We start from the raw sequence: 26,391 nt of genomic DNA on the forward strand, positions 1-26,391 counted from the left end.
ATTAAAAGACTCCTCTCTACATTCAGGAACAAGACAAGGATAACCCCTCCTACCACTTTTATTCCACATAATTTTGGAAGTCCTAGCCATAGCAATCATTCAAGAAAAAGAAATAAAAGGTAGCCATATTGGAAAAGAGAATAAAAAACGGTTACTACTTGCAGATGACATGATATTCTATACAGAGAACCCTCAAGTCTCTACAAAAAACAAAAACAAAAAAGTATTAGAACTAATAAATGACTTCAACAAGATAGCAGGATACATTAATATACAAAACTTTAATGCATTTCTTACACTAAAAATATCAGAAAGAGAAAGTTAAAAAAAAAAAAGCAATACGACACAATCCCATTCAAAATTGTGTCAAAAAAATTTAACTACCTAGGTATAAACTTAACCAAGTATATGAAAAACCTCTATCCTGATAACTATAAAACAATGACAAGGGAAACTGAAGATGATTCAAAGGAGTGGAAAGCTATGCCATGCTCTTGGTTTAGAATAATATTGTTAATATGGTCATACTACTCAAAGCAATCTACAGATTTAATGTAATCCCTATCCAAATATCCATAACATTTTTCACAGAACTAAAACATATAATCCTAAAATCTGTGTGGAGCCACAAAAGATCCATAAATACTAAAGAAATTCTGAGGAAAAAAGAACAAAGCTGGTGGTATAACCCACACAGTCTTCAGAATGTATTACAAAGCTGGAGTAACCAAAACAGTATAGCTGGCACAAAAACAGGCATACAGATCAAATGAATAGCATAGAGATCCCAGAAATAAACCCATGCACCTATGGTCAGCTATGACAAAGGAGGCAAAAATACACAATTGATAAAAAGATAGTCTTCAACAAGTGGTATTGGAAAAGGTGGGCCGTTTACATGTAAATCAAAGAAATTAGAAGATTCTCTCAAACTATATGTAAAAAATAACCTCGAAATAATTCAAATACCTAAATGTAAGGCATGATACCAGAAAACTCTTAAAAACTATCCAGGCAGAACACACCATACAGATAGAAATTCCAGCAATATTTTCTTAGGCCAGTCTCCCAGCAATTTTTTCCTAGGTAAAATAAATAAAAGCAAAAGTAAGCAACTGAGACCTAATCAAACTTAAAACTTTTTGCATAGCAAAGGAAGTTATTGACAAAATAAAAAGACCACCAATAGAATGGGAGAAAATATTTACAAATTATGCAACCCACGAGGGGTTAATATCCAAAAATATACAAAGAGCTCATACAACTAAGTATTATAAACACCCAAATCATAAAATGAGTAGAAGCCCTAAATAGACGCTTTTGCAAAGATGAGGTACAGATTAACAAGTACGTGGAAAGATGTTCAATGTTATTAATTACTAGAGAGAAATGCAAATAAAAACTACAATGAAGTATCACCTCACACTGGCCAGAATGCCCATCATCAAAAAGTCTAAAAATAATAAATGACGGAGAGGGTATGAAAAAAAGGGAGCCCTCCTACACTGTTGTTGGTGAAATGAATGTAAATTGGTGTAACCACTATGAAAAACAGTATGGAGGCTCCTTAAAATCTGAAAGTATAGCTTTAATGTGATCTAGCAGTTCTACTCCTGGGTATATATACAAAAAAAAAAAAGAAAGAAAGAAAGCTCTGTTTGAAAAGATACATGCACCCCAATTTTCAAAACAGCACCAGTTACAACAGTCAAGACAGAGAAATAACTGAAGTGCCCATCAACAAATGACTGGTTTAAGATGTCACACACACACACAAGCATACACATACATATACATACATACACACATATATGTAAAATGTAAAATGTAAAATGGAGTATTACCCAGCCATAAGAAATAATGAAATACTGCCATGTGTAGCAAAATGGATGGACATAGTGAATATTACACTTAGTGAAATAAGTCAAAAAGGTAAAGACAAATAATACATAATATCACTTACATGCAGAATCTGAAAAAAAACCAATATAAATGATTCTATACACAAAACAGAGTCACAGATACAGAAAACAAATTTATGATTACTAAAGGGGAGAGGGAAATGGGGAGGGACAAATTAGGGTATGGGATTAACAGAAACAAAATAGCATACATAAAATAGATGTGGAGTTCCCGTCGTGGCGCAGTGGTTAACGAATCCGACTAGGAACCATGAGGATGCGGGTTCGGTCCCTGCCCTTGCTCAGTGGGTTAACGATCCGGCGTTGCCGTGAGCTGTGGTGTAGGTTGCAGACGCGGCTCGGATCCCGCGTTGCTGTGGCTCTGGCGTAGGCCGGTGGCTACAGCTCCGATTAGACCCCTAGCCTGGGAACCTCCATATGCCATGGGAGCGGCCCAAGAAATAGCAACAACAACAACAACAACAACAACAACAACAAAAAGACAAAAAAAAATAAAATAAAATAAAATAGATGAGCAACAAGGAGCTGCTGTATAGCACAGGGAATTATAGCCAATATTTTGTAATAAGCTGTAATGGAGGATAACCTACAAAATTAAAAAAATCACTATGCTGTACACTTGAAACACAATAACTGTGAATCACCTGTACTTTAATTAAAAAAAAAAAAAAACTTTTGTGCCTTCTTGCAGAACTGACCATTCACCATCATATAATGTGCTTTTTTATCCCTCATAACCGTCTTTGCTTTGATGTCTGCTTTGTCTAAAATTAATGTAACTTGTTTTTCAGTCCTAGTATGATATATTTTATATTTATTTACTTTTAACTTATATATTTATATTTTAAGTGGGTTTCTTATAGACATTATATAGTTAGGTGATGTTTTAGGCCCACTTAGATATCATCTGCCTTTTAACCAATGTTTTAGATCATTCACATTCAAACTAATCATTTACATAGGTGGATTAATATCTACCACATTTGTTGACATTCTCTATTTTTTTTGCCCCTGTAGTGTTTTTGTCTTCTATTCTTCTGCCTTTTATGGTTTTAATTGAATAATTCATATGATTTCTTTTTCTCTCCTTTCTTATATCAATTATACTACTTCTTCTCTTTTTAAGAAAATTCCCTAGAGTTTAGAGTTTATAATTTATATTAACAATTAATCCAAGTTCTACTTTCAAATAACATTATACTGCTTCCCAGGTAGTGAGTATCTGATTTTAATGAAGTTATCCTAATTCTTTTCTCTCATCCCTTGTCTTACTGCTGTGATGCATTTTACTTATACCTAAGTATACATAATCCATAAGCATGAATATATACACACACACATACACACACAATGTATCTGCACATATTTTTGCTATTTTTATTTTGAACAAAATTATATTTTAGGTCAACAAATAAGAAAAATATAAGTTTTTGGATTTCCCATTGTGGCTCAGTGGAAATGAATCTGACTAGTATCCATAAGGACACAGGTTTGATTTCTGGCCTCACTCAGTAGGTTAAGGATGTGGTGTTGCTGTGGCTGTGGTGTAGGCCAGTGGCTATAGCTCTGATTCAACCCCTCGCCTGGGAACCTCCATGTGCCACTGGTGTGGCCCTAAAAAACAAAAAAAAAAACAAAAAAAAAAGGAAAGGAAGAATATAAGGGTTTTTTTTCCATTTTTTTTATTACTCAAATGAATTTATCACGTCTGTAGTTGTATAATGATCATAACAATCTGATTTCACAGGATTTCCATCCCACAGCCCAAGCACATCCCCCCACCCCCCAAACTGTCTCCTCCAGAGACCATAAGTTTTTCAATGTCTGTGAGTCAGCATCTGTTCTGCAAAGTTCTGTCTGTCCTTTTTTCAGATTCCAAATGTCAGAGAAAGCATTTGATGTTGGTGTCTCATTGTATGGCTGACTTCACTTAGCATGATAATTTCTAAGTCCATCCATGTTGCTAAAAATGCTGGTATTTCGTTCTTTTTGATGGCTGAATAATATTCCATTGTATATATGTACCACATCTTCTGGATCCACTCCTCTGTTGATGGACATTTAGGGTGTTTCCATGTTTTGGCTATTGTAAATAGTGCTGCAATGAACATTGGAGTACATGTGTCTTTGTGAGTTGTGGTTTTCTCTGGATAGATGCCCAGGAGTTGGATTGCTGGGTCAAATGGTAATTCTATGTTTAGTTTTCTGAGGAATCTCCATACTGCTTTCCACAGTGGTTGCACCAATTTACAATCCCACCAACAGTGTACTAGGGTTCCTTTTTCTCTACACCCTCTCCAGCACTTATTGTTTGTAGACTTTTGGATGATGGCCATTCTGGCTGGTGTAAGGTGGTACCTCATCGTGGTTTTTATTTGCATTTCTCTAATAATGAGTGACGCTGAACATCTTTTCATGTGTTTCTCGGCCATCTGTATGTCTTCTTTGGAGAACAGTCTGTTTAGATTTTCTGCCCATTTTTTGATGGGGTTGTTTGTTTTTTTGGTATGGAGCTGCAGAAGTTGTTTATAAATTTTGGAGATTAATCCCTTGTCAGTCAAACATAGGCCAAACACTCTCTGACATAAATGACAGCAACATCTTCTCAGATCCACCTAGCAGAGTATTGACAATAAAAAGGAAAATAAACAAATGGGACCTACTCAAACTTCAAAGTTTCTGCACAGCAAAGGAAACCCTAAACAACACAAAGGACAACCCACAGAATGGGATAAAATCTTTGCAAATGAATCAACTGACAAGAATATAAGTTTTAATTTCACCTTCACTTATTTATCCTTTGACAGTTTAGCCTTCTTTGTTACAAATCTGACTTCCTGACCTATATTGTATTTTTTTTTCTAATGAACTTTTAACACTTTTTTTGCAAGCAGGTCTGTTGACAACAGATTCCCTCAATTTTTATTGGAGGAAGCTTGGATTTCTCTTTTACTTTTAAAGGATAATTTTGTAGGGTTCAGAATTCTAGGTTGCTGGGTCCCCCTGCCCCCAAAACTTAATTTTTCATTCCACTTTCTTTTTGCTTTTATGGTTGCCGAGAAGAAGTTGGATATAATTTGTACCTTTGTTCCTCTATAGGTAAGGCATTTTTATTCTCTGTCTAGGATTTATTTTTTATTTTCCCCTTTTGAAAATGATATGCCAGGGTATTGTTTCTTTGACATTTAGTCTGCTTGGTGTTTTCTGACCTTCCTGGGTCTGTTGTTTGGCGTCTGACATTAATTTAGGGACATTCTCATTCATTACTATTTCAAATTTATCTTGTTTCTTTTCCTCTTGTCCTCTGTAATACCTATTATGCACAGGCTATGTATGTTTTATAGTTGATGCATGTTCTTTGAATATTCTATCCTTTTTTTTTTTTTTTTTTTTTTTTTTTTGTCTTTTTACTATTTCTTTGGGCCGCTCCCACGGCATATGGAGGTTCCCAGGCTAGGGGTCGAATCGGAGCTGTAGCCACCGGCCTACGCCAGAGCCACAGCAACGCGGGATCCGAGCCGCGTCTGCAACCTACACCACAGCTCACAGCAACGCTGGATCGTTAACCCACTGAGCAGGGGCAGGGACCGAACCTGTAACCTCACGGTTCCTAGTCGGATTCGTTAACCACTGCGCCACGACGGGAACTCCTGAATATTCTATCCTTTTTTTTTCGTCCTCTTCATTCTTTATCCTCTTCATTTTTTGTTTTTTGAGGATTGTATGGACATATCCTCTAGCTCAGAGATTCTTTCCTCAGCGATATCTTCTTAGGTGGAAACTAAAAGGAAGGCCTAAAAAAATATAACTCCATGTGACCCACCCAGACCCAGACCCAGACTGGCAGTCTCTACTTTATCTGACCTCCACAGGCAAGACAGCCAAGCCAGTGAAGTGGTTGGCTTTCCAAGGACAAAGACAGCCCCAAGGAGAAAGTTAAACTTTATACAATGATTTCAACTGCCATTCCAGAGCTATAGAACTCAGCACATGACACCTACCTATAAAACCTGAATCTCTCCCAACAGTGGGGGGCCTGAGTTTTACTTGCTCAGTGCTCCAGGCCACTCTGTTGGTCAATAAACCTGCTTGTGATCTCACTGCTCCAGCCTCTGCCTCCTTCCTTCCTGCCGCCCTAATATATCAAAGCTACTAATAGGCCTTCAATGGCATTTTCATTTATTTTATTCATTTGTTCTTCATCTCCAGAATTTTTTGTTCTTTCTTAGGATTTCCATCTCTCTGTTTCCATTGGCCATCTGTTCTTGCATGCTGTCTATTTTACCCATTAGAGTCCTCAGCATATTAATCACAGACGTTTTAAATTACTCGTCTGATCATTCCAACATTCCTTCCATATCTGGTTCCAATACTTGGTCTTTCTCTTTAAACTGTAAGTTCCTGGGCTACGGGTTGAATTGGAGCTGCAGCTGAGGCCTATGCCACAGCCACAGCAAAACCGGATCTAACCTGCACCTGTGACTTATGCCATAGCTTGTAGCAACACCAGATCCTTAGCCCACTTAGCAAGGTCAGGGATCGAACCCAGATCCTAGCAGAGACATCAAGTCCCTAAACTGCTGAGCCACAATGGGAGCTCCCAGATTGTATTTTTTGATTTTTGGTATGCCTTTTAATTTTCTATTGATAGCTGTATATAATGTACTGGGTGTAAGGAATTGCTGTAAAAAGTCCTTTCGTAATGTGATGGTCAGAAGTGAGAGGAGGGGAAGCACTCTAGAGCCCTATGATTTGGTTTCATTTTTTTAGTGAGTCTATGCCTGTGGACCATGAGCTTCACAAGTATTTCTCAGTTAACTTCCCCTTCCCTTAGGTGGGACAGGAAGGATAGAATGGGTTAGAATGGGATATTTCTTTTTTATTTTTTTCCCATGTGGATGGATAGATTGGCTGGAATTAGGTATTTCCTTTCCTTAAATCAGCTAGGTCTTAACATACCCGAGGTGATGAGGTGCTGGAGGGCAGTCTTTGTTAAGAATACAGGGCTAAGATGTATTTCAAAGTGATTTTTACCCCTGCCAGAAGCCCAAGAGTATTTTTTTTCTGGTTCAGTTTTTGAAGTTAAACCTCACAACACTTATGATTGGATCCTCTGGAGTTTTTAACTCTCAGAGTTGTTTGCACTTATAACATTTTCCATTTAATCTATTTTGAGACTTTGGGAAGGAACATCTGAGTTGTAGGGATTTAAAAACATACTTCTACACTGTAGACATGTAAACATATATTAGCCCAATTATTTTTCTGTATCAGAAATATGACTATAAGGCAAATATGTCTTTTTTGAAAATTATAATAAACATGATGTTTGCCATCTTAACAACATTTAGGTATCCAAATCCATGGCATCAAATACAATTCATATTGTTGTGCTGTTACCATTATGATCAACCATCCACAAAACTGTTTTCACTTTGGAAAACTTAAATTATGTACCTAATAAACAACTCCCATTATACTCTTCTCCAACCCTTAGCAATCACCATTGTACTTTTTGTCTCTATGTATTTAACTACCTCATGTGAGTTGAGTCATAGAGTATGTCTTTTATGATTGACTTATTTCACTGAATCATGTCCATAAGTTTCATCAATGTTATAGTGTATGTCAGAATTCTCTTCCTTTATGAGGTTGAATATTGTTTTATTGTCTGTATGTATACATTGTATTTATCCATTCATGCACCAACTGAATACTTGGGTTGCGTCCACATTTGGCTATTGTAAATAATGCTGCTATGAACGTGAATGTACAAATAACCTGTTCAGGTTTCTTCTTTTAACTGTTTTAGGCATATGCCCCAAATAAGAACTATTGAATCATTTATTAATTCCATGTTTAATTTTCTGAGAAACTGCTATACAGTCTTCTATACATATGTGAAAATATCCCTGGATGGTGAATTACTGTACTTCAAACTGTAACCACTAAAAATAACAGAGAATTATAGAAAATAAGCCAGAAAAAGAGATATAGTAAAATATCAAAAATACAAAAATGACAGAAAAAGAAGAAACAAAGGACAGAAAGGAAAGATAGAAAATACAAAAAAAATGAAAACTGTACCAATAATTATATAGGGGCAGTCTAAATGCAATAAGTAAATGGTACTGATATTCAGATTTCATAATAAAAGTATGACCCAAATATAAAATACCCATAAGAAACAAAATTAAAATATAGAGAACAAAAATAATTTGGAGTAAAAGAATTTACAACTATATATAATGCTAATACTATTCAAAAAAATATAGCAGTGGCTATATTAACACTCAGAACAAAATAGATTTCAAAGCAAATGATAAAACCAAGAATAAAGAAAGTCATTTAATAATGAAAAAGATGACCCTTCAACAGGACATAATAACCTTAAATGTTTATGTACATCAACATATGCAAATCAATGAACATCATACATTAACAAAATAAAAATCAAAAACCACAGGATCATCTCAATGGATGCAGAAAAAGCATCTGTCAAAATCCAACATCCATTCATGATAAAAACTCTTAACAAAGTGTGTATAGAGGTAACATACCTTAACATAATAAAAGTCATTTATGAACAAACCCACAGCCAATATAATTCTCAATGGAGAACAGTTGAAAGCCTTTCCACTAAAATCTGGAACACAACAAGGATGCCGACTCTCACCACTTTTATTCAACATGTTATTGGAAGTCCTAGTCACAACAAACAGACAAACAAAAGAAATAAAATGATCCAAATTAGACAAAAAGAGGTAAAATTATAACCATTTGCAGATGACCTGATACTATAGATAGAGAACCCTATGGACTCTGTACAAAAACTACTAAAACTGATCAACAAATTCAGCAAAGTAGCAGGATCATAGATTAACATTCAGAAATCGGTTGCATTTCTGTATACTAACAATGAAATATTAGAAAAGGAATATAAAAATACCTTTTAAAATTGCAATTCAAAAACTCAAATACATAGGAATAAGCCTGACAAAGGAGGTGAAATACTTACATGCTGAGAACTATAAAATATTAATCAAATAAATTAAAGAGGATTCAAAGCAATGGAAAGGTATTCCATGCTAGATTAGAAGAATTAATATTTTAAAATGGCCTTAGGACCCCAAACAATCTACAGATTTAATGCAATCTTATTATTTTAACCATGACATTTTCAAAGAACTAGAACAAACAATCCAAAAATTTATACTCAACAGCAAAACAGCCAGAATTTCCAAAGCAATCCTGAAGATAAACAAACGAACAAGCAGGATACATAACTCTCCCAGACCTCAGGCAATATTACAAAGCTACAGTAATCAAGACAGTGTGGTACTGGTACCAAAACAGACATACAGACTAATGGAACAGAATAGAGAAGAGGGAAATAAACCCAGATACCTATGGTTAATTAATCTTTAACAAAGGAGGCAAGAATATAAAATGGGAAAAAGTCTCTTCAGTAAGTGGTGCTGGGAAAACTGGACAGCCGCATGCAAATCAATGAAACTAGAACACACCCTCACACCATGCACAAAAATAAACTCAAAATGACTTAAAGGTTTAAATGTAAGACAAGACACCATCAAACTCCTAGAAAAGAACATACCCAAAACATTCTCTGACATCAGCCATACAAATGTCTTAGGACAGACTCCTAAGGCAACAGAAATAAAAGAAAAAATAAACCAATGGGACCTAATCAAACTGACAAGATTTTTTACAGCAAAGGAAACTATAAAAAAAAAAAAGACAACTTACAAAACTGGAGAAAACAGTGCCAAATGATGCAACCAACAAGGGCTTAATCTCCAGAATACACAAACAACTCATATAACTCAACAGCAAAAAAAACCCCAAACAATTCAATTCAAAAAAAGGGAAGAAGACCCAAATAGACCTTTCTCCAAAGAAGATATATGGATGGCTAACAGGCACATTAAAATATGCTCGACAACACTAATTATTAGAGAAATGCAAATTAAAACTACAATGTGAGGTACTGTGAGGTACTGTGAGGTACCACTTCACACAGGTAAGAATGGCTACTATTAATAAGTCTACAAATAACGAATGCTGGAGAGGGGGTGGAGAGAAAGGAACCATTCCTTCAGTGGGAATGTAAATTGATACAACCACTGTGGAAAACAGTATGGCAGTACCTCAGAAAACTAAATATAGAACTACCATATGAGGCAGTGGTCCCACTCCTGGGCACCTATTTGGACAAAACTTTCACTCAAAAGGATACATGCTCCCCTAGATTCACTGCAGCACTATTCACAATAGCCAAGATATGCAAACAACCTAAATGTCCATTGACAGATGAATGGATTAAGAAAATGTGGTACATATACACAATGGAATACTGCTTAGCCATAAAAATAACAAAATAATGCCATTTACAACAATATATATGAAAATAGAGACACTCATACTAAGTGAAATCAGAAAGAGAAAGACAAATACCATGTGATATTAATTATATCAAAAATATAATTTATGGCACAAATGAATCTATCTATAGAAAAGAAACAAACTCATGGACATGTTGAACAGACTTGTGGTTGCCAAGGGGGAGGAACAGGGTGTGGGATGGAATGGGAGTTTGGATTTAGTAGATGCAAACTCTTGCATTGGGAGTGGATAAGCAATGAGATTCTACTATATAGCACAGGGAACTACATCCAATCATTTAGAAAAATAATGTGTGTGTGTGTGTGTGTGTGTGTGTGTGTGTGTGTGTATGTCATCCAGGTCGCTTTGCTATACAGCAGAAATTGAAAGAACATTGTGAATCCACTATAATAAAAAAGTTAACAAAAAGAGTCTACATCAAAAAAATGTTTATGACCCTAAAAACAAAATATTTAAAGCAGGGAGTTCCCGTCATGGCTCAGTGGTTAACGAATTCGATCCCTGGCCTTGCTCAGTGGGTTAAGGATCCGGCGTTGCCGTGAGCTGTGGTGTAGGTCGCAGACATGGCTCAGATCCTGTGTTGCTGTGGCTCTGGTGTAGGCCAGCGGCTACAGTTCCGATTGGACCCCTAGCCTGGGAACCTCCATATGCCGCAGGAGCGGCCCAAGAAGTGGCAAAAAGACAAAAAACAAAACAAAACAAAACAATTTAAAGCAAAAACTGATAGGACTTCATAGGGAAGTATATTAATTTACAATTATAGTCAGTGATTTCAATTCCTTTTCCCTAACAAATGAAAGAGCAAAAGGTGGAAAATTAGTAAGGATACTGAAATATAAAAAAGTACTACTGATAATAGTATCTAAATATGAAAAGCTTAAGAATAAAATGGATAAGGAATGTGTAAGACATACACAGTGAACACTAGAAATTACATGAGAGAAATTAAAGATGTTTAATAAATTAAGAGATGTACATATTCATGGGTTGAAAGACTCAAATTTCTAAAATGTTAATTCTCTCCAGTAATCATTTACTATTGAAATTTACAAGATGATTCTAAAAAAAATAAAAACGAGTTGAACAGTTTGTAACAGAAGAGCAAACTTGTACACATATCTATAATATAATGAATTCTCAAATAAAGATGCTGCCCAACTTAAGATGAACAAAATATTTGAAGTGATAGTTAACCCAAGAAAGTATTAGGTTGAAAAATAAGCATATTAAAAATGATCAGTAACTATAACTATTAAAATCACAATGAGATACCACCACACACCTATCAGAATGACCAACTATATACTAAGTGCTAGTAAAGATGTGAAGGAGCTGCAATTTTCTTACATTTCCCATGCAGATATAAAATAATACAACTATATTGTGAAAGAGTTTAGTAGTTTCTTTAAAAGTTGATTCTACATCTGCTATCTTGCCATTCTACTCCCAGTTATTTATCTAAAGTAAATGAAAACCACTGGGCATTCAAAGACATGTATATAAATGTTCATGACAACACTGCAATACCTAAAAATTAGAAAGAGCTCAAAGTATCTACTGGTGAATGAACTCATAAATTAAAGTATATTGACACAATGGAAAACTATTCAGCAATAAAACATGGACTGTTGATAATACAGCAGCATGAACGAAACTCAAAATCATTATGCCAAGTAGAAAAATCCAAATTTAAACAAGGTACATACCAAAAGATTCCATTTATATAAAAATACAGAAAATTCAAAATAATCTATACTGATATAAAGGACATCCGTGTATGTCAGGGGACCCAGGCAGTAGAAAGCACAGGAGGAAAGGGAAGGTAATTGATTATAAAAGTATCTGAAGAAACTATTAGGGGTGATGGATACAATCTCTATGTGGATTGCTGTAATAATTTCACTGGTGTGTATCACCCTTACCTAGTTGGGCCCTTTTAATGTGTGCTGTTCATTGTATGTTAATTATACTCCAAGGGAAAAAAAAAAAAAGAAAAAAGAAAAAAGAACAATGGAATGATTGATTAGTACCTGAGTCCCAGGAAAACTATTTACCGCTATAATATAAATGTGTGGCAATTACATTAAATGAAAAATTATAATGTTAATTTTAGCTACTGTCTTGTTTGATCACATCCATATTAGTTCCATTCTTTGAAAAATTTTCTTTCTATTTTGATTCATTCTAATTTATCAAATGTTCACTTCATGTGTAGGGAATCCTCTGATCCTTTCTTCTCATGAAGTCCCAAACGCCACCCTGTTTATTTAGGTTTCATTGGTTTAACTGCATTTTAATTCTACACATTGAGCTGGGAGTACAAAAAGTCTACAGGAAAATATTTTGTTCAACCAATGGCTTTACTACAGGTGGAAGCGATAAAACAAAAAATGTTCTAGAAAAGATTTTAAGATTGGTCATCATTACCAGTGGATTATTGTATTCTCAATGATTATTTAGCCTGTACCATGTGGAATTAGCCATATACTAGGAGAAAGATTATTTCTGCTTGCTTCCTGACATTGGAAATGGTCTGACATTTGACATCTTGGCATCTAATTGTCAAGAAAATTCTCAGCTGTGAGGCTTGTCTTTTAGCATTTTACTGACACCTGAGAACTTAAGTTAAATCTAATAACTTATTTTCTTAACAACACAAGAAGTGTGCTTCTTTCTGTTCAAACTGATTCTCTCTCTCCTGGAGAATAGTTTGGATTTATTATATTTTTTTCTTTCAAACATACTCTGGGTAAACATAATTTTTAACATGTGTGGGAGTAATGTCAGTAAAAATTCTTGTGAATAATGGACTTGTAATTGACTCTGAAGGCTAGAGTGTTAGTATATGAAAGATAAGAACATTAAAATTAACATCCTTTAAATTCAAAATGTTCTTAAAATAAATTTTATTGTCACTGGAGTGAGTGGGTGTTTGAAGAGTTTGAATATTATCGTGGACATGTAGTTCTTTAACAGTAAAGAATCCTAAGGTTAAATCTACACATCTGATGAAAATAATTTATTTTGTTGTATTAATGATAACTACCATTAAAAGCCTACTATCTACAACCCAACAGAACCAAACTCTTTATGGATCTCTTATCATTTAATCCTTTTGAAAGTCTTGCTTAGAAACTAATTCTATAGTGAGAATATGGTGGAAACTAAGAGAACTTCTTGCCCACAAAATATTAAGTAGTTTTGAAATTAATGATTTTCATATAGAACATTTCAATAATAATATTAAGAAGTTGCAAATGAGGTGAACAATACAGCTAAGTTTTTCAATGAGAATATGTACCAATATTTAATTATTACTAGGGAATTGTCTTACTGCTGATATTCCAATTATGAGGCCAGTGTAGTAATAAAATGCCTCAATACATCATGGCATTAAATGACCAATCATCATTCTGTGGATTAGGAATCCATTCTGTGGATTAGGAAGTCAATCGGGGCATAGTAAAGACACAGTAAAGACAGCTTTTCTTTGTTGCTTTCTGGACTCTCAGCTGGAGGACATAAGTGCTGGGGGCAGGAATCATATGATAGCTTATTAAGTCACATATATGGCAGTTGCTACTGGTAGTTAGCTGAGACTTTAGTTGGAGCTATTAGCCAGAACATCTCCATATAGTCCATCCATTTGGGCTTCCTTCCTGTCAGCATGGAGTCTGTGGGACGAAAGGAGTGAGATAAAGGGAGAGGGATGAGGAGAGAAACTGAGATACTAAACTTGTGTAAGTCTCTCCTGTGAGCTCTACAACAGAGATTGGTAGCTTCTCTTCAAGTTTATCTTCTATTATTCCTGGGAATTCTAATCTCCTTCCAGTAATAAGTGAATGCTGTGACTGAATTATAGCTAGCAGAATATGAGTAAGAGATATGTACATCTTTTGAAGACTTAGCCATTGAAATTCTTATGACCACTACACCTTGTTCTAATCCCTTTTCAGCCTGGAAGAGATTAAACCTTCAGGATGACTTTGAAGTTACATGAGAATGATGGCTCCATCAGCCTTGAAGCCTTAATAACTTCATTAAGGAGGACAACCCCACTAACTCTGAAGCTCACTCAGTGTTGCTATGAGAAGAAAAAATGGACTTCTATTCTGTTTGACCCACTAAACATTTTTGATGTATTTTTTAAAGCAGTTACTATACCACACATAGCCAACTAGGAACTGGTAAGGAGTTGGGGCTGACTAGATTGCAGAATGAAAAAAAACTTTTCATGCAATGGTCAACATGATATGTAATTAAAATCCATGGACATTCCTACTATAGTTATAAACATAACAAAAGTGACATCTTTTGACAGTATTGCTTAAAATTGTTTTGAAAGTTCTAACAAATGCTATTTTAAAGGAAAATAAATGTATAGTTATTGGAGAGAAAAAAAGGACAAAATAATTTACAAGTGTATAAAAGGATTATTTAGAAAAATCAATGGAATGAATAAATAAAACTAAGAATATAATGAGAGTTTTTAAATATCAAAATTTGGTACTTATTCTACAAATATGGAAACATCAGAGAATATAAACATTTATTCATACTAAAATTTAAAAATTTAAATGATAAGAATAAGCTTTAAGATCTTTTTTTTTTTTTTTTTTCTTTTGTCTTTGTTGTTGTTGTTGTTGTTATTGTTGCTATTTCTTGGGCCGCTCCCGCGGCATATGGAGGTTCTCAGGCTAGGGGTTGAATCGGAGCTGTAGCCACCGACCTACGCCAGAGCCACAGCAACGCAGGATCCGAGCCGCGTCTGCAACCTACACCACAGCTCACAGCAACGCCGGATCGCTAACCCACTGAGCAAGGGCAGGGATCGAACCCGCAACCTCATGGTTCCTAGTCGGATTCGTTAACCACTGCGCCACGACGGGAACTCCAGCTTTAAGATCTTTTTATGCTATAAAACTGGGTTGTGATGATTGTTGTACAACTATAAATATAATAAAATTCATTCAGTTAAGAAAAAAGTATATCTTTAAAATTTTGCGATACTAGTACACAGAGCATTTTTTTTTTTTTTTTGTCTTTTTAGGGCTGCACCATGCATATGGAGGTTCCCAGGCTAGGGGTCTAATCAGAGCTGTAGCAGCCGGCTGATGCCACAGCAGTGCCAGATCTTAGCTGCGTCTGCAACCTACACCACAGTTCAAGGTAATTCCGGATCCTTAACTCACTGAGTGAAGCCGGGGACTGAACCCACAAATTCATGGTTCCTAGTCAGATTCCTTTCTGCTGGGCCACAATGAAAACTCCCCCAGAGAATCTTTTAATATATATCCAAATAGTGCCAGAGATGGAGGTTCTGTTGTGGCTCAGCAGTAACAAACCATCTTAGTATCCATGAGGACACAGGTTTGATCCCTGGCCTCACTCATTGGGTTAAGGATCTGGTGTTGCCATGAGCTGTGATGTAGGTCACAGATGTGGCTCGGATCCCACGTTGCTGTGGCTGTGGCGTAGGCCAGCAGCTGCAGCTCTGATTGACCCCTAGCCTGGGAACCTCCATTATGCTGCAGGTGTGGCCCTAAAAAAACAAATAGTAGCAGAGCATATGTTAAGAGATTATTTTAAAAACCTTAAGTGCACAAGAAATTGTAACAAAGTCAGAGATTCATTATATTCCTACATGAGAGAACTGATGAGTATAATAATACTTATTTTCCATAAATCAGTATATAAAGTAAATACAATTGGTGTCATGTCAGTCTAACAATTTTGGGTTTCAAGGAAATTTTAAAAATATAATGGAATAAAATGTAAGTAAGATTCAGAACATAGGATCTTACAATTTAGTACAGGGAAATGTGAGTGCAAAGTATTCATTTCCATAATTTGTGGAAAGAAAGCAATGAAAACTTTTGTATATATATTTAAAACTACTTATTATTCTGCAATAAAACCCCTTAAAAGCACAGCAGCAGCAACTATATAGAGATAGACATAAGAACACAAGTTCTGGAATACGACATGGAAAGAATGACGTATAGAGGTGGTGAAGCTAAATGAAGCCAAGAGTTACCTTCTACAGAGATATCAGTGAGAATATATTCATTTTATACTCAAAAGCACTCAAGGTTTACCATTGAAAAGATGTTTAGGATTCTGCAGAGTTGTAGGAATTTGAGAGTTTTGTACTGGATGAGAAATATCATGGCTGTTAAAAACAGGAAGAAATACATTGCCAATTTATTTAAGTGATGTTAATATCTTAATTTATCAAAAATTTGTGTTAAAGTAGATTCTATTTTTCCAAAATTTTAAAGATGACCTAATTTGTAAATCTATGTTTAAAAGCCTAAAATTTACATTAAAAGAACCATTCACATTTCTCAGGATAGTAACCTGCAGCCCAGATAGGTAAAGTGGCAAGTCAAGGTCCTATTACAAGATGCAACCAGCAGAGGGAAAAAATCTGCTCAATGAGCTGTAACTCTATCCATGCTGAGAAGAGATTAGAGGAAAAGTGCTTTTTGATTCCTAGAAATTTTATTAACCCAATTAAGTTTATTTCCTTAAGCTATATCCTCCCTAGGCCAAAATTATATCCCTTTTCCTTCCAGTGGTGAGTTCGCATAGTTCAGAGAACTACTGGAAACAAAACACCAAAAAACTTATTCCTAAAAGCAAGGAGAATCAGCAATAGAGAATGCTTTAAGGACTATTTCTTCATTTTGGTGAAGGTATAGGGGTATGTACATAGCCCCATGTACAATCCAAAGAGCTTATAAATAGAGCAGCTATAAATGATGTCTCAGGCAAGAGGAAACATATTCCATGTATTACACATAGAGGTTTTAAAAAGGTTCTTTCTATGCTAACTAACAGATGTAAAAATTGCACAGGTAAACCCTACCAAAACCATTTAGTACATTTTACTGAACCATCTAATTACCACTTAATGACTACTTGTAAAATTAAATTTTCCAAAGATAAGTAATACTGTCTACATACTAGATGGACAGAAATTTTGAGTATGGATAAATGTCCTTTATTTGCTAGAATAAAAACCCTTTTATTGACTGAGAAGAATGCATCTAAAGATTCAGTCTGAAGCACTGTCAATAATCATAATTCCTGGCACCTTGATTTCTTCTATGCTGTGTAATGTTTACTTTTATTACTTTTCCTTATCTGTGTCATTGCTTATTGATGCATTCACAGTTGTTTTCTCACATTATAATAAAAGACGGTGTAATAAAAGGAATTTGTAAGACTAAAAAAATCTGGCTTTAGATATAGTTTGGATGTTTAGTAGCTCCTGAACTGTGCCCCTAACTTGAACTCTCTTAGCTTCACTTTTCCAGTTTGCAAAATGAGAACTGTCAATCTAGCTCATAGTATTATTATAAGGATCTAGTGGGATAACTCTTAGGAAATTGCTTTGTTAGTTGCAACATGCCACATGATTGCAAGTAAGTAGTAATGTCATGTTCAATAGTGATTCTGTCCACATGACCTAGGGCCTGCAGCATCTCTCAGTGGTCTCCGCACTGGTTGTGTTCATCCATCTAGTGGAGAGTCATGCTTGATACAACATATTATTGTTGCAGGCCCTGTTTCTTCTTTCATCAGCTTCAAGACACTTGGCTCCAAATGGCAATTGTCTGCTTCATTGGTCTGCCAAAAGACACAGTTTCCTAGCAGACAAAGTCTATGTCTGCCTGAAACTCTTCCACAATGAATCTCAGGGATGTCTCATCAATCTTCCCTGCTGACAGTGATTCTACTTTAGTCCAGCATACAGGGAGTAAGTGGTTATCTGGCTGGCACTGAACCTGCACACATGTCCTTCCCAGAGAATCTGTTGTGCAGCGTGTGGAGTTGCAATATGGTTGAGCTGAATTCATTCTAAGAAATCATTCTAGCCGATCCCAGCAAGTTAATAATGCCAAGTTTTGTATGTAGCATGTGCTAATTTAGAAACTTCACATGAGCTCATGATGCCTAATAAAGTGCTGATATCACTGTGAACATTTAATTAAAATTTTGGTTTCATTGATAATTTACATAACAAAATGGTAAAAATCATGTTTCAGAAGACTTTATTTTGACCTTGGAGCTAATAAAAGTAACTGACATTTACTGAGCACTTAATATGCCAGATATTTTAAAGCATACTATACATCACAACTTCTTTTTATTACCTTAGTTTCTTAGTATGCAGGTTTTCTGATAAGGAAACTTAAGCATATGGGGTTCAAGGAATGTGCCTCAAAGAGCTAGATAGGAAAGAGTACACCCTGGATTCAATTGAGAAGACCCACCTCTGAACCTGGTCTACTAATCACTCCACGATTATGCCTTATCATCATTTTGGTATGCTTGTCAATGGAGAGATATATAAATATTGTAATGAATACTTAAGAAGTAAGATCTTCATATGAACCTCTCTTAATATACTCTCTGGTAAGAGAGAATTAATGCCCTACAGCTGTTTCTGGGACTATGAGTCTTGTATTTACATGTGTGTATTTCGGTATATAATCTAGGGCATTCAAATATGCAATGCCACTCATTTTCTGAGCAAAGTTATTTCACTGCTTTTGAGTAAGGGAGTCAAATGAAGGTACATAAAAATAGCATAATAATATAACCTCTTTAATACACTCAAGAGTATCATTTGGGGAATGTGACCACATGTTTAAATCAATTGGGAGAGGGGTCTCCCTTAATTCAGGAAGGGCAACAAGAGCAGCTATGAAATCAAATAGTTTAACATTAGTTGACCTAAGAGATTGGGTATGAGGAGTTAACACGACATAGGTTAAGACAACCTGAATCTCTATATAACATCAGGAAGAGTTATGGGAGTCTGAGTTGATGGTGACCATGGGAGCCTTGGAATAACAGTAACAACATGCCGTAATGTAGTACTTCCCAGGGGCAGAAATGATGGGACATCAGCAGTCATGTTATAAGGTTATCTGTGATACAACGGAGCAGACATCAACACAAATAAAAACAAAATGTAAAAGTTATTTCAGATAATGTGTGAAAAACTTAGGACTCTGAAAAAGAAGAAGGGGGATAAACTGTTTTGGGTTTCTGATATCTCAACAGCTGGAGTTCTCAATAGTAAAATCTATTTTCTATTTTCATTTTTATATTTTATATTAATTATATACATCCATCAAATCCTCTTCCAAGGTGAGAAACCAATTTTTACATATATGGAAAAGGGGAAAAGGAGAAAAAGTGAAAACCTGCATGCTATTTGTTCTATTTTTTGTTTTTTGTATTGAATTAATTTATCCAGCAACAAGCTATATTATAATCTCATTTGTCCTGATATTTAAGAATAACCTACATGAAAATACCTAAGTGTTCAATCTTTTATATAAGAAATAATATGAAGGTAAAATTCTTGTTAAATCAATACTGCTGACATCTAAATATGAGCTTTAAAATATTTCTATTTCTTAATGATCTTGAAAATAATTCAGCACGAAAAAGTATTCCCTTTTGGATAGTAAACTATTGCTGCTTTTGTTGAAACTTGTTACACTATCAATATCTTTTTTTTCTAGGTTGCTTACAAGATGATAAGTTAAAATGTGATATCCCATCTCCACTATTTTTGCAAATAATCACCAAAGAGATAAGTAATAGAGAAGACATAAGCATGTGACAAGCAGCACAATTGCCTACATCATTCTTTGAAAAGGCCTAATTTTTTCTTTCACAAATGCTTTATGCTTGGTCTTTTTCAAGTAAAAGGCACAGAATAAGACAACCTCTTTGTTCAGAGTTAAAAAAAAACAAAACAAAACAAAAACTGGTGAGGATAACAAGAATTAGCAAGTCTGTCTTGACTTCCTGAATTCACATGGTAAATAAAAATAATTCTTCCCAACTTTATGGATTTTCAAAGTTGGGCAAGACTGTGTCATTTAAATAAAAAAGGTAAAAGTTTTTAAGCTATTACTGAAACCTATAAAACTGTATTGAATTAGCTGCTCTGAGTGCATAATGTTATACACGGTTTGTGAAGTTATAAGTTACCCCTTTGAAACAATATGATCCACATTATCCAAAGTCCTTTCCATAAATATGAAAACTATGGGACTTTAGAAAGAAGAAAGACTAGTTTTGGATGAGTCAGATCTAGGAAGTTTAATTGAAGGAAATAACCTGTGGCTTTCCTTAATAGGTATGGAATATCCCTACCTACCATATAAAGATTAATGGATGTCAAAACTATGAAAATAAATAGAACATCTGAAGCTAGATTAGAATACAAAGGCTTTAAAATCAGAAAACTACAGTTTTTAGCCCCAAAATTCCTAATCCTGTGACTGGAATAATCACAAAACTCTTCTGTGCCATAGTTACTTCCTCCTTCTTAAAATAGACACAAAAATTATACCATCCTAACTTGCCTTGCTTATGCTACAGAGAGGTCACTTAGTACTATAATGTTGTTGGCAACAAACAAATTGCAAAACATACAAATGATAATTTATAGACTGGCACTGAAATGTAAGATTATTAATTTCTTTTGTATAATACATGTTTGAAGCAACAAAAACATTATGTGGCTATTAAATTAAGCCATTAGAGTCAGAAAGATGAATATAAAATTAGTGTGCCTTCAGACTTTATGGGTAATACTGTAACAGGCAGAATTATGTCTCCTCCCAAAAAATTTTAATCCCAAGAATCTATGAATACGTTATACTACACGGCAATGGGGAGTTGAAGTCGCATATGAAATTAAAGTTGCTAATCAGCTAACCTTCATGAACTTTTCCCGGACTACATGGGCATGTCCACTGTGATCACAGGGGTCCTTGACTGTGGATGAGGGAGACAGAGGAATCCCTGTTAGAGTGATGTGATGTGAGAGACTCAACCATCTGTTGCTGGCTTTAAAAAAAGAAGAGCAGTATGAGGCAAGGAAAGTAGGTGGCTAGAAGCTGGAAAAGAAAAACAAAACAAATTCTTGCCTAGAGCATCCAGAAAGGAACAGAACCTTGCCACCTCATTGACCTATTTCAGACTTCTGACCTTCAGAACTACAATTAACAAAATTGTGTTGTTTTCGGCCACTAATTTGGAGCAAAATGTTATAATAGCCATGAAAACTAGTAGAAATACCATGTCTGCCTTTTACATCACTGCATTCCCAGCATCTACACACTATCAGTACTCAATAATTATTAAATCAAAGAAGACATGAGTACAGTTCTTTGTTTAATTTTAAGACTCAGTTGATTCATCTCTCAAATGGAACTGACACACATGCATTTGATGTCTCCTTCCCTTCAGGTTTTACAATCCCTTCTATTTGATTAGATATCACATTAAGTATTAAAGACAAGAATCAGGTGGAAAAAAGGTCATGGGGCCTGGTTTGGTCTTTGGCAGTCATACCATAATATCTGTTATTACATTTGAGGAATCATTATATGGGTATACGTAGGTATGCATATACACTCAAGAACACTGCAACCTACATGAAAATATCATTTTCTTCTATTCTATAGTTCACACTGTGCCTGCCAAAGGGCTGCACCATAGTGGTTCCTTCTAAAGCTGCAAAGACAGTCATACATGATACACGGCTACCATACCATCCATAAGACCATTTCCCACAAAATTCCACAGGTTCTATTACTGCTATTAAAGAAATTCCACCCACATTCACAGAACACATCAAGCCCCAGCAAATATGGCAGGTCCCAGCAATATGCTTCTAAATATAACCAAGCAGCTGTCTTGATGAGTCAACTTGATTCATAACTACATAGCATGCTTTGATGTTCAAGAAGCTTTACACTAGGCAGTTCAGGAGTATTATTTTTGTTGTATGATTAACAAAATCATAAAACAGTCTATAAATTATGAGCTAAATGGTAGTTTTGGTCACGTATGAGATCAGTAAAGATATCTGTGGGTTCTGTGTTACTTTTCCACAGATCATCCAGGTGAATTAAGGCAAAAATCTGTAAATCAGCATGAGTTGTCTTTCTTAACTGGAGTTAAAACTGAAGTTGTCTTTCCTTAATTGCAGCAAACATATCTGATAGCTTCTCCCAATATCAACAGTTAGCTCCAGATCTAAGGGAAATAACTAAGAGTCTTAATCTCTTAATTGGGGATTGTCTCTTGGGAATGATTTTAGTGTATCCTTTCCTGGAACAATAACCCAGCCCCTTCTTGTGTGCACTGAACTCCTGTTTTCCATTATTACCCATTCCATCCATACCCTTCCCAGTAGGATTTTCTAGCCTGGCTGTACTGCTTACTGCTAGGGCATACAGTAACATCATTATAGCCAGAGCTTTCCATCTGCTCTATTCCAGGGAATACATCATGGGATTGGACAAGAAAAGAATTAAAGGACTTTCCTGATGCTTGATAATGGAGCCACTTTCACTGTGGTTAGCCCTTAATTTGTTTCCTTGCAATGAAGTTCGGCAGCCTCTATTTGTCACATGGTCACATAGGTGTCTAGAATCCTTAACTTCTTTTAACCTACTTCCCAAGAAGGCAATCATTTATGTATTACACTAAGTTACTCTTAAAGGCTATTCATTATAAAAGTATGCTTGCGAGTTCAAATGTACTCATGACAAAACCATAAGTATGTACTGAACATTTTCCCATGAAAATGCAAACTGTGCCTTAGTGGACTATGAGATAGAAAGGAAAAAGGAGATGTCTGCCAAATCTATTATAGTACACTAATTACCCTTAGTGTATTGTAATTATGGAATAGTTTTACCATACAAGGTATAGATGAAGCCAACAAGGGAACTGCCCTGTTTAATCCTTGATATCTACTGTATGAACTGAATTGTGTCCCCTACAACTGGGAGTTAGAGTTCTAACTTCCATTATGATTACATTTGGTGGTAAGGCCTATAAGGAAGTAATAAGGGTTAACTGCGGTCTTAAAAGCAGAGCCTTAAATCCAGCAGGGCTGGTGTCCTTATAAGAAGAGGAAGAGACATCATTTTTCTCTTTCCATGTGCAGACACAGGATTACACTCTATAATGTGGGTGGCCCTCAACCAATCAGCTGAAGGATAGATAGCTGATAGAACAAGACTGACCTCCTCTGAGCAAGAAGGAATTCTGCCAGCAGAATTCTGCATCTCTATCCTGCTGGTCTACCTTGCAGACTTGTTTATTTATTTAAGTATAGTTGAATGTATGTATGTCTGGTTGATTTGCACTGTTGTGCTAATCTCTGCTGTACAGCCAAGTTACTCAGTCATACATATATGTTCTTTTTCTCATACTATCTCCCATCATGTTCTATCCCAACAGATTGGATATAGTTCCCTGTGCTCACTGCTTACCTTACAGATTTTGAGTTTAGCAAGGTTCCACAATTTCATGAACCAAATTTCTTAAAATATATCTTTCTCTCTATGTGTGTGTATATATATATATATATGTGTATATATATATATATATATATATATATATATATATATATATATATATAACATCCTATTGGTTTCGTTTTTCTGTATGACCCTAATACTCCCTACAGAAATACCACCCTAATTGGCAGTATTTAAAATTAGTGCTATGCCCTCCTGTTCATTTTTTCTTAAGACTCCCTGCTAGTAGGAATTTATCAGACATCTACTAGTTTGTCTGTAAACTGGCTCAGCTCTTTAACAGAATATACTGTGGATTTTAAAGACTCCTGACCATGGCTCTACCTGTTAATATTTGGGGTAACTAAAGGGTGAAAGTGATTCTGTTCTTTTCCCACATGGCCACTGTAGTGCCCTTCTATAAAAATCTAGTTTTCAGCATGTTTTCTAATAAAGTCCATGAAATTATAAGTGCTTGCTAAATTTTCTTTTGCTTGCCATTATCTGATTATTTTCTTGGCCGATTCCTCTGGGTTTAACATCATTTACTCCTGATTCCATTGGTAAGACTTGCCCACTGTAATACTTTGTATGCTGTTATTCTACCCTACCCAACCCTACCAGTTCATACTAAAGAAGCCATTTACAGCATCAAATCTACACCATGCTTCAAAACTTATCCTTTTTCCTGCCAGATATTGTAATTCATTACAATTCATGGAACTAAGATGTAATCCCTACAGCTGTTATCAATCTTTTTCTCCACAAAGTTTTAAATGTCAAAGCATATTCTGGTGACAGATCTCTTCCAACTTGAAACTTTAACAATGATGCAAAGGGTAGAGGCAAGCACCAAGCACAGATTACACAATCTTTTCCCAGAGGAGCCTAAAACTATCAGAGGCAGTTTCCAAGATTCTCTTTTCTCCTGCATACGACATGATTTAGCTTCAGATTAAAGGCCATTTTTGAGTGTCCATGTGGAAAATGCTCACAAGGCCATTTCTGTTTTGTAACTCCTCTATTTTATACTCCTTTGATTACACAGATAAGAAATTGCTTATGCGACCCCTCCCATTTTCTAGCCAGTCATGCCCAATAAATGTGTACCTTCCTATATTAAAGGCAATAAAATATCTAGAAAGACTACATATGTCCTGTTAACAAAATATTTCACAATTAGGGATTCCTGGGTATTTTTCTTTTAGCAAACATCATTAACTTTTTTCCAGGGAGGTCTGGCATCAGTACCTTTACAAGGTGGTCTGCTCTAGCAATTCATTCTGTAGGTATCCTGGTACAAAAGGTTAATCTTTGCATTCCCAACAGGGCACATTCTTATTGAGCTCTACAGCAGAGGAAGGAAATAGACAAAAATGTTTACCAACAAAAACAATTACCTTGTTTTCTTAAAGACTCAACCATAATGATGTAGAGAACAGTATTTACACTTATGAAGTTTTCATCTAAAAAAAAAAAACTCCGACAAAAACAAAAAAAACTATGTAACATAATTTCGGAATCAAAATTTCTAGAAATAGTTCAGTTCTTCCCTCTGGAGAATGTTTTAAGGAAAACTCTTGACAGGTATGATTTAGAAATTTATATTAATCATGGTAACAACTATTTCCTTGTATATGGAAATCAGAATTGTATGTGAATTTTTTTTGCAAATTTGGAAAAAACAAAAACATAAGATGTTTAAAAGAGATTTTTTTAGTAATTTAGAATATGTTAATTTGTGCAAATAGTTATTCTGAAAAACTAAAAATGCACATATAATGATGAAAAATTGCTCAATCTTAGTTAGGTATTAAGGGTGTAAATAAGTAGTTCAAGTCTTTTATCCCTTTGCATGGTGAAATAAATCCCTGAGAGCCAGGTGCTAAAAACTGATCTCATACTTTCTAAGAAGTATAGGAAAATTGTATGTCTCAAGATAACATCTAAAAACTACTTTATGATTCCTTTAAAAACAATGAAGAACGTATGACTCAATACATTACATTCTTGTATTTGTTTATTAAATAATATTTAAGATGCTTGAGAGGAATAAAAATAATTTCTGATGCTAATATACAAAATGAAATTGGAATATATTTCAAGTACTATTTATTTATTCAGGCATTTTATACCTCTAAATAAAGCTGCAGATTTTTATTTATATATAATGTATAATGTTTTAACATTTTAGGTGTATTAGTATATGTATACATTATATATTATATTTTTATTGTGAAGAAGCCTTATTTGTTTTCATTTTATTTTATGTAACTAGTAGGAAATCTACTGATATTTTGAAATACTAATTTTCAATTTACCTGTCCTAAAAACACTAACAACAAAAAAATTTGATCTTTAATAAATTTCTAGTTGATTTTATTATGTGCATGTGCTTGTGAGGTAACATCTTGTGCAAAATGATTATTTTGTCTTCTTTTCCACAAAGGTTTAACCACTGCTGCTTTACATCTTATTTTTTGATTTGACACTTCAATGTGTGATTTAAGATTATATAACTGGCCTTTTATATTATTTAATTCTGGTGTTTATTATTCTGCAAATCCTAATCAATTATGTAACTGCCCTAAAATATGTACAAAGTATTATCTTCTATTGGTCTGATAATTTAATTTTAAAAAATACATTCTATTATAAGTGCTTTTTTCTTGTTTGATACTAAAGAATGGAAA

The 26,391-nt window shown here is 34.9% G+C and overlaps 1 protein-coding gene and 1 long non-coding RNA gene across 3 annotated transcripts in view; one reads left to right on the forward strand and one right to left on the reverse strand.

Moving 5' to 3' along the window:
- Nucleotides 1-15,331, forward strand: part of LOC146400417 (uncharacterized) — a 467,787-nt gene extending 452,456 nt beyond the window's left edge. The window contains exon 6 of the long non-coding RNA XR_014812376.1: nt 14,303-15,331. This is a non-coding gene — a long non-coding RNA (uncharacterized LOC146400417). The remainder of the gene's footprint in view (nt 1-14,302) is intronic.
- Nucleotides 1-26,391, reverse strand: part of LOC146400418 (uncharacterized) — a 325,122-nt gene that overhangs the window by 187,525 nt on the left and 111,206 nt on the right. The gene's annotated exons all lie outside the window — the stretch shown is intronic.

Source organism: Sus scrofa, chromosome 8 (genome assembly GCF_054392235.1).
Source record: "Sus scrofa isolate SSC_HxYL_T2T_F1_AM1 chromosome 8, Sscrofa_HxYL_maternal_Yorkshire_Landrace_v2.0, whole genome shotgun sequence".
Classification (NCBI taxonomy): Eukaryota; Metazoa; Chordata; class Mammalia; order Artiodactyla; family Suidae; genus Sus; species Sus scrofa.